At 37.0% G+C, this 10422-nt stretch overlaps 1 long non-coding RNA gene across 1 annotated transcript; it reads right to left on the reverse strand.

Moving 5' to 3' along the window:
• Nucleotides 1-1133: 1133 nt before the first annotated feature.
• Nucleotides 1134-8257, reverse strand: LOC104167752. The gene is made up of 4 exons (XR_696505.1): nt 8218-8257; nt 6719-6803; nt 2838-2951; nt 1134-1621 (listed from the first exon to the last, which is right to left on the reverse strand). It is a non-coding gene; the product is annotated as an uncharacterized LOC104167752 (long non-coding RNA).
• Between the last annotated feature and the right edge of the window lie 2165 nt (nt 8258-10422).

Genomic DNA, 10422 nt, shown 5'->3' on the forward strand with positions numbered 1-10422 from the left:
AACAATCTCCTTAGGCAAGTCTTAACAAATGCCTACGCTTCTCCATTTTCAATGCTACAGAGTCTGCATAAATTCACGTGCTAATATCAAACCTTCCCTTGTATTCAAAAGGATTGGAATTGCGAACTGTAGTGGGATGAACTTGTGCCGTCTCCACTGAGAATTCCACATCTTAAGCGGATGCTGACAGAAAACAACAGAACCTTCCGTGGACATGGACCTCCTTTGCATGTACCAGGTTTGATAGTTTGTGCCAAACACCAAAACACCAAGCTTACCAAAAGCAGCAAGAGAAGACAAAATGTTACCGATTGCTAAGTAACACATGAAAACATCCTTATGAGTGAACATTGACACAATTCATCTTTTAATGCACTCGTAATTCAAAAGCGTACTACGGCTTCTAAAGCAAGTTCTGCCTTAAAAACACAATAGCAGAAGGTCACTGGATTCCAAACGTTCTTTATTTTATATTCGCTGCCATAGAAAGTAATTGAACAGCACTGTCATCAGTGTTATTAGGAAAAAAGAATGTGGTTTTTCTTCTCCTGAAGATGTGATGTACATTAAGAAGTCAGTTCAAAATCCTGATGTTAAGTACAAAAAGCAACTGTTTGAATTATAAAATACTGTATATACAGATATAAAAATGTTTTAGAAAGTGTTCCACAAAGTTTCTAAACTTTCAAGGGCAAATATTCAGCAGGGTAGATAGGCTGTTGTCTTCACCGGTGAGCATCAGTTCATTTGAGTAGACTGTCCGAATCTTTATCTTCCTATATTACAGGTGACACAGACTTTGACTTTCATCCCAGCCAGGGATAACATGATGGTCCTAGTGATTAAGGTGTTTTTTTTCCTGGAGCTATTAATTTAACAAGCACACTCTCTATATATAAAAATGAAATTTCAAAGAAATTTATACAACAGCTAGGCTTTATAAAAATATAGATCTATAATTTTACACCAGGAATTACCCAAGGTAAGTTTCCATTTTCTTATGTCTTAACCATTAGAAATTAATTTTTATCCTTTGGAATCTTACCTCCTATGGCTAGAGTGTAAATTAAAATAATGTGAAGTCATTAGCTGGTGAAGAGAGCTTCAAGAATCTCATTCTGTGGGTTTTTTTGGCCAAAATTAACAAGCCACTGCATTCTACAGTGCTCATCTTGTGGTAGTGGACATATTACACAGTACATATCTACTTATTCCAGAATCTCGACCTAATTCATTGTTAAAACCCAAATAAAACATCCCCATTGTCCTTACTGTGGGGAGGAAAAAAAAAAAGAAACCCACATAAATAAAATTAGACATTATTTCTATTTTGCTGTACTGCGTTACTTCTTTACTGTGTAGTGGAGGCAATAATGAATGATACAGCCAAGTGACGAAGGAATGTAAAACTGAATACATACTGAAAAAAACCAGACTTTTACAGCCATGTGTATATATTTTTTATATATATATCTATATATATCTACATTGCAGTTATAACTGCCACCTCACAAAGAGATTCAATGGACTGAACAATCACCTATAAACTTCACCAGCTGGAGTTCTTCAGGAAGAACTAGCTTTCAGCTTGGACAGCAGCATTTCATTCTTACGGAAATTCCTGTTAACAGAAAGCAAACAGAGAAGGAGATAGTTGCTCTTAACTCTCCTAGTTATATCTTCGCATCAGCAAAACTAAACCCTTGTATTTGGAAAGATCTCCAAAATCCAAAGTAGTCTGGAGCAACTGATGAGCTGAAGATAATTCCGATTCATCCATAATGTTATTCCAATGGTAATATTCATTAAACTTTATGACATTCAAGCCAAAAGGAATGCTGCTTGACCATTCATCTAAAGTTGTTACAAGTAGCTAAAGCAAATCCACCTTTTTACTTATAAATTGAATCTGAAATTGAGATTACTTTTAGGTGATCTGGAACTTCACAGGACAGTTTGCGAAAAAGTCAGTGTTCAGGGAACAAATCTAAGTCAAGAAATATATTTACGTAAGTACATACCACCTGCTTTCAATACCACAACCATGACTTCATTTATTTTTAAGGATAGCAAGGTTGAGTAGAAATTCCCTCACGAGGCAGTGGAAGAAAACTGGCTTATTTACACCTCCACAAAAAAAAAAAATTCCACCTAACTTCTGCAACTAGGACGTAAAATTATGTCAGAAAACTAGTTGAACAGTCCCTGTCATTCTCCCAGAGTGCATTGTCCAAAACAGGAAGGAACTGTCTTGGAACAAGGCAGGATAAATTACAGAAACATGTTTTTCCTCAAACATCTGAAGCCAAATGACAATTTTGCCTTGCAACACTACTTTGTCATTCATTACCATGGAGACAATAATTAACAGAAGAACATTATGATGAAAAGCTTGGGAAAGGCTAAATCAATGAAGTCTTAAAGAGTGCTTTCACAGTGGTTAGAAAACAAAGCAAGTTCCTAAAGGTATTTGCAACTACTGAGACTCTGAATTCCCTCCCTTATTCACACATGTTTCCACAACCCTCTTTGCTCCAATACTTAACTGCTCATAGCTCTTCAAGAGATTCCATTTGGAAACTTAAAGATATGGCTTGCTCGGTAACAAATTATCCTTCCCCCGTAACACGGAGGGGTCCTAGTCTATCAGTGAAAAAAAGAATTTCCAGAATCGAATTCTGAGTCCAAGAATCACATGGAGATAACCACCAAGAGACACGGTGAACATGGCGTGATAAGCATTGTATCAGGAAATCTTGTGCATGTGTTAATGCACAAGTCAAGCCAAAATGGGTCACCGAACACTTGACAGTTTACATTAGCAAAAATGTTCTTACCTCTTTAAATTCTTTCACTGTTTTAAAGTAAAGCCTCTGTTTCTCTAGAAGCTCTAAATATTCATCATTCAACTGGTCTCTTCGCATTTTGTTTTCTTGCTTCTTCTTTTCCATCTGTTGATATACAGGAAGGATAAGAGATCATACACTGTATAAGGAATACACACACACACATATATATATTCTGTATAAGGAACAACTATCTGTAACACACAATGGGACACAGATGCTTCATAAATTATACCCCTGGCTTGTGCTTTAAATGCAATGAACATTTAGGGTTTTAATTTCTTTTAAGAGCTGGCGTAATGCTGAAGTCTCAGTACCAGTGACACTATAGGTAGCATTGAGAATTAAACTAAGGCTCACATCTCTACAAGCCAGGAATCTTGCTCACTGAACAATCCTACTACAATAATGACACAGTGAAATTAATTAACCAAAAAAAAAAAAAGGAAAGGTTTTTGATGCAATACTGCGATCTTGTTTTGGTTATTTCTTTGTTGTATCAAAAGGGGAGGGCAGGACACATCTTTGCCTTCTTATGCAATGCTGTACTTGCTCAAGATCCACACACACAAAATCTCTTTTCTTTTCTCCTTGTGCCAAAGTTGTGACAAACATAACTTAAGTCCCTAAACGTCAGGAGGATTGGTTCTTACTATAGAACAGCCTGCCCTCCTCTCATGGGTAGTTCTAATGAAGTTCTTCCATCACAGCATCACAGACAACTTTGCTGCTTGCTAGAGAGTGAATTTTGCCTCTCTCCCTCCGGTCCTAGGGCACAGCCACATTAAAAAAAAAGCCCTGTTGTATTCTTCTCCTCAAAAAGTATTTTTGCATTCTCTCTGACAGGCTTTCACCTCCTAAATTTTGACAGGGAAAAATGCAATTCCAAAAACTGCAAGAATCCCCTAAAGCCCAAACAAGCAGGTAATTCCAGAGCAGCAGAACTTGCTGCATTTCTAGATTTATGTATCAACATTGATTTTACTGATTCTTATGCCTAAAAGAAATGAGCAGATCCCAAACTTTCCTTGAGTATGAACGCTGCTAACAGGGTACATCTTCTTTACAAAGGCAGCTGCTGTCCAAAACATCAGGGAATCTCTCCTAACATAACTTATCAGGGCAAGTTATGCTTGAGGAAGATAAAGCATCAAATGCGTTAATGCAGAAAAAGAGCATTATCACATGTGTCCTATTCTTTTAGGATGAGGCTAAAACCAGCATTGCTAAAACATCTAGGAACTAGATACCTGTGAAGAGGTAAGGCCCTATTACTATCCTTTGATAAATTGCCTCCGTTATGCATGACCATGACAAATCTCTCAACATGCTCCTGTCAGTAAAAACTGGCCTGCTCTGTCCTCAGAAAGTCTCATGAGTATCTGTTACCACACTGAAATGCTTGTTCGCAAGTTACTCACTCTTGGTAACAAGTATGCCTGATTTCTCCTTAGGCCTCTTTTACCACACAGTTACAGTATGATGGGCTTTGAAAACTGAAATTTCCCTTCAGGTATAAGGTATAAGGTCTTCAGGGCTGTAGAGAAAGCAATTCAAGTGGATGTACTTTAAGAGTGAATTGTGAAACTGACTGTGAGCACATCTAACGCACTGCAGACACAAGTCGAATATGTAAGACTAAACCATCACGGGGATGAATAAGCCTTGCAGCGTACAACTAGCCTGTCTGTTGGAAAAGTTATCCAACAGGCATTTCCTAGGTGAAGAATAAGAAAACCTTCCCTTTTGCTGCAGAGCAGTTCCCCAAGGAACCATGTGAATTGTCAAAAGTTTCTTAGCATCTGTTTGTTGTCAGCATCTTCACTGGCTTTGAGAAATCAACTATTAGAAGGTACTGAATGATTATCTCTTTTTTTTTTTCTTTTCTTTTCTTCTCAGTGGACATAAACTTAGCTTTTTCATTCAGAAACTCTTGTTTTTCGCCATTAGTTGCAACTGCCACCTCCTGCTGATTGGGACACCTACACCTAGGAATGAAATGTCACTTGTGAACTCTCTCACAATATGCCAGCAGCCAAACTGCCAGTGCAGGAATACAGCACAAGTGACGTGAGCTGCCACTGCTTTCAGCAACCGTCAGGGATGCTGAAATTGTATTTTCCCCAAAAATAACGAGCCATCTGACAGGATAGCTTCCATTCACTTCCCTCTCCCTTAACTGTACAAGAAGCAGCTGAAACTTTTGATTCCATTTGAGAATACAGTAAGAGAGTCCAAAATGATTTTACGGACTTCAAAGATTTCAGAGTTCAATTGCAAGAACCTGAACTAAGTCACAGCAGAGCTCTCAGTCTGCTTCCACTCCTTGCATTTGCTGTGCTGTTACCCATTTCTGTGTGCGTAATGGAGGACAAGACAAAACAAAACACTGAACTCCTGGACAGTTTCAATTTGGGCAGTTGCTTGCTGCAGCAATTAAAATAATGTTATTCTTCTAAAAGAAAGAAATGTAATTATCTTCAAGCTCATCCTCACTAGTCAGAATTGCGCTGTTCTAAAGTACTTTCATAATCTCATTTTGAAACTGAGTCACTCATTATGTCAACAGCCTTGAAGGCAGAAAGATGATCCATACATACAACCACCGATATCACTAATCTTTCTGCTGTCATTTTTTCCTCTCTGAAAATAAGAAGTCAAGCAAATAAAAATAATTAATTGTGCAAAAAGGCAAGGAACTAGCCACCTCTTTGAACCCAGCGGTCTATAGTAAATGTCATATATTTTTATAGTAGAGTTTGTTAGTGCCAAAGATCTTTATTACAGCTTGACTTGCATCCCGTTCTGTTTTTTCTGCATACACATACTTAGCATATTTTTTACTTGAAGTTTCGGTTTAGCTATCAGGATAAAACAGCCCAATACCTGGACAGACTGCACTTTCAGTACACACTCTAGTATATCTTGATTCATAGTCTATCATACTTCCATTTAAACTCAAATGAAGAACAGTTATAATCCACTACCAAGAATTTTCTGGCTTTGTATAGAAAAGAATCTCTGAGCCCCTTTATTGGACTTAGGAAAATATGAATATGTTCGCATATGAAAATAAAGGAGCGAAACAACACAATAGCTACAGGCTAGTAACTACCATTACCAAGAAGTACTTAAGCCTGTCCATTGTATGCCAATATGCCAGTGGACAGCTTGACTTGGGTCCACTGCTGGACCTCATGCTTCCATTGCCCCAAGACCACTTAACACAAGTCCCCTCAGGCTGTGCTTTTACAAAATAGTTTTGTCTTTTCTGAACAAGCACTGGGGCTCTGCTCAACCACAAACCCCTTTCGCTTGCTATGTGGACACAACACACTCATCAGCAATGTTCAGCCTTTTTTAAATCAGGTTAAAATCAATAAAAACAACAACAAAAAACACCTGAGTGGATTCAACAAGGCATCAGATGAGAGCTGCAACTGGGACAAGCAATGCTTGGGACTCTGTGCGGTGCTGCTGACCCTTTTCAGCAGCAGAAAAGCAGCTTCAATCAGCTCCAGCTGCCTGAGACACAGGTCTGACTGTGCCCACACAATCCAAAGGAAGAATTCTCACTGACTTCAGTGGCATACAGCTGTTTGAAGCACCTAAGTCACTACACTGCTAATAATGAAGTTAAGGGGTATAAGCTTCCTGTCAGGAGAGGGCTGTCATAACACCTCTGTTCTAGTCTATTCATTAACATTTTAGTGGTGAGACGTTTCTTATGAATGTGAAAAGAAATAATACTTGTTAGTTGCTTGCTGAATTTGCACGTCACGTAATGGATTTCTCCATACAAGTTATTATTCAAGAGGCTTTTCTGAAATAATTCTTAGGTTCTAGCAAAGAAAGGGAGAAGAGTCTCAGACCTTCATTCGATTCTGTTTGATGCCTTCTACAATCTGCTCCATCTGCCGTAAAAACTGCTCACGAGAACCAGAAGATGCCATTGCTCTGGAAAGAAAAAAAGACAATAACTGACAGGGATGTGGGACAACGTGTCTCATCTACAGTTGTCTTGCATTATTTACTCATGTCCAAGAATTCACATTGCTTAGAGTTCTATGTAAAAATTCATCTTTTTCATCACTGATTTCAGGTAACAGTGCAGCTCTTCAGCTGGTATAAACTATCAAAGAGATGGGAACAGAGACTACAGAGATCATCACAAGTGTTCTCCCTGTCAGTTCAAGTCTGTTCCTTTCTTTCATGTGTTGTACATAAATAAATTGCTATTAACTAACCAAAAGCACAAACTTTTAAGAAAAGCAGCTGTTGTGAGTATTGAGAAGGGGAGCAGAGGACTGGGAGATCAGCAAATATCCTAAAAATGAATTTCATGCCCTAATAGGGAAAGCCCAGAAGTAATTTTAGACTTGTAACAGATCTTAAACAGATTAAGAAAAATAAACCAAAGAAAATACAATTCCACCCAACAAAGAAACCAATCCAAAACCCAGCTGTCAATTACAGTATTGGTTTCTACTGCCTGGACAGAATCAAAAGGATCTCATCACTGAGCAAAATAGATCTACAATCCCTGCTGCAAAGGAAAACATCTGAAATACTTAATTCTTGGGTTTTTTCATAATTAAAAGTTTTGGACATCACAATAGGAAAAAAAAAAAATCATTAAAAAAACCCAAAATTTGTGACCAAACACAGGACACAAGTGTATAGAAGGAAGTAAAGAGATAATTACTCTGGAGGGGAAAAAAAAAAAGCAGCTTAGAATTTGTCAGATTTATTTAATAATTAACAGAATTATTAAAAGATACAATAAGAAGATTTGTCTAAAACTATTAAATGGTCACGTCCTCCCCATGACTCTCCTGAACTGTACTGCTGTGACAAAAATTCATACTGGACTTTTTTTTCTCAAGTCAAAAACATACAGAGAAAAAAAAAATGCATCATAGACTGATATTTGACCTCGAACTTCCAAGGGAACCATGATTTTACCTAAAGACTTCACACTATATCAAACCCTTTAATTACAGAGTTAGTTTACAGTAAACATGTCTGAAAGATGTCCAAGTGTAATGTTTTGTACATAATGTAATAACCACAACTTCACAAAATGGAGAAAAATATTTAAATTAACACCAGGAAAATTATGACTGAATGATTTCTTTCCACAACCAAAGAGCCAGATATTAAAAACATACGTTGTCTATAAAAGTTAGGTAATTCCAATCTGTGATTCCCCAAACATTGGCTTAAACAGATTTACTAAACTATTTTATAAAAGTTTATGTTTATAAAATTTTTTAATACATTTTTAGTCTCTAACTCGTGCCCACTCTCATTTTTCCAACCAACCATACTACTCACTGCAACCAGCAAGAGAAAAAGGACCATTACTTACTGATGAAAGTTGTCATGAATAGAATTCAGTAAGTTAACCTGTGAATTAGGAAAAAAAAGAAAAGAAGAAGAAAATATACATTTGTCTTTTCTGGTATGAGTATTCACAGACAATAAAATGAAATTTAGTTCAAAAAACTCACTATATAGATATTGCCCTGACAAGCAGCCAGCTGTACGAAAATCACCACAAGCTTTCTTTCAGAAGAGAAACCATGATCCTTTTGTATTAGTAAAATCTATGCCAGTGGGGAGGAGTCACAGAAAGCAAAAGCAAGTCTTGGACCACAACTGAGATTTTTAATTTTACTGACACCCAATTATACCACTGAGAATCTTCTAGTGTGATGACTTGCCAAATTAAAGCGATGAGGTAAAATGGCATATACATGTGTTCAACATGTGTTGAAACTTGAGGTACAAGTAATTTCGGGTACTCATCCAGTGTCCAACAGTGACAGTACACAAGCATGTGTTGTACCTATGTTAAGTTTGCATAATTAGCCTTAATTGTAGTGAGAAAGCAGAACTGTTTCACTTAGACATATCCCTGACTATGCTTACAAGCCAGACAGGATAGCAAATGAAGAAATACCTTTAAAAAAAACACCCACCAAACAAAAAAGCAGCAGTAACTCCCCACCAACCAAAGAGAAGAAACCCAGGTTGTATTAACAGTACTGAAGATGCTAGCTTTGAGGCTATTAGCAGCATAGCTCTGTCAAGAAGCTGCAATGTAGCTCATCAGCCTAAGCAAAGCATTGCATCAGGGAAGAAAAAAAGCCCAAACAAACCAACAACCAAGTAAACAGAAAACCCCCCACTTTCGCTTTTGAGACTGGAACCAGTATCTCCACACAATACTGTAAAGACTCGCCCAGCAGTACAGGAACAGCAAGTGAATGTCTGCACTGTTTTCATTATGCAGAGGAGTTTTACAGGTTTCCAAGCAGCCATGCATCATTACTCACTTTGCTTATATGTATTTTACAGGCTGTTAAAGGATGAACTTCTAAAAAGTACAGAATGGCATTTCTCTTACAAGAGATACTAACGTTGCACTGAATCAAGACAGAAATAGAAATTTGTAACAGCATCACAGGAATATTTTGTTGCTATTGGCATAAAGTCCCCCATTAATTAAACTATATATTGAATATATTCTATGTAACTTGCTTTCTCCGTATTGCCGAGAGCACTAAAATTCACCAAGTAGCAATTAATGTGATTCTCTCTGCTTTGAATGAATACTTCTAAGTTTCCTGTGGTTAAACCTTCCAAGCAGTTTCTCCTTTTGATGAGGAAGTGAAAGTGCTCTGTACTAAACAAACTCAAGCGGTGTAAACAGAATCACTTGCCCCACTGCTATGGAAAGCTAAATTGATCTCTCCCAAATCTAACAATCTTCCATCTGAAAGAGACAGTGATAAGCACATGCATGGCGGAATCCGCAGTTGTTCCTGCCCTTACTTTGGAAAAATTCAAACAAACAAATTCTGAACAGGCTCCAGAGCAGCTAAGATGCTTAAGAATTCCTGTTACTTAGAGGAAAGAAATTATTGCATGACTCATCAATATTTGCCAAGTCCACATCCCTGCCTGAAGATATTTCCAATAAGCATGCATTTAAGAATGTAATTACAGTTTATACCGCAAAACATTCAAGTCATGAAAAGTAACGCTGCACTATTGCATAGTAGAAGTTCTGATATGTTACATTACAAACACTAAAATCAGTGTATAAACCCCAAAAGTCAAAGACGTTATAAAAAAATATTGTTTAAAAGCATTTTAAAAGCGAATCTTTCACAAAATATGATTAAAATATTAACCATATTCACAGAGACCTTCAATGTCAGAACTATAACCTTTATAGCCAAAATTCCACTGTATAGCAATTCCTGCTATTGTTATTTTAAAGTAATTATGCTCAGCATATTTTATGAAAGGGTTCAATTTTGGGAGAAGAAAAGAAAAAAAGGATAAAAAAAAAGCACAAGCATATTTTGTCCATAACTAGACAATATTTACTTGCTGAAACCTTGGTTCTAATATTAAAAGCAACAAAAGGAAAATAAAAGCAAAAGGAAACCTCAACTATATTATACATTTAACAAAGTTAAGACTGCATCAGAAGACATTCAGTCCTCTCTTTTATGACTGACATAAAGCTAAAAGAAACTCTTGATCAATTTACTTGTCTTTT

Source organism: Cariama cristata, unplaced genomic scaffold (genome assembly GCF_000690535.1).
Source record: "Cariama cristata isolate BGI_N322 unplaced genomic scaffold, ASM69053v1 scaffold35339, whole genome shotgun sequence".
In the NCBI taxonomy this organism is placed as follows: Eukaryota; Metazoa; Chordata; class Aves; order Cariamiformes; family Cariamidae; genus Cariama; species Cariama cristata.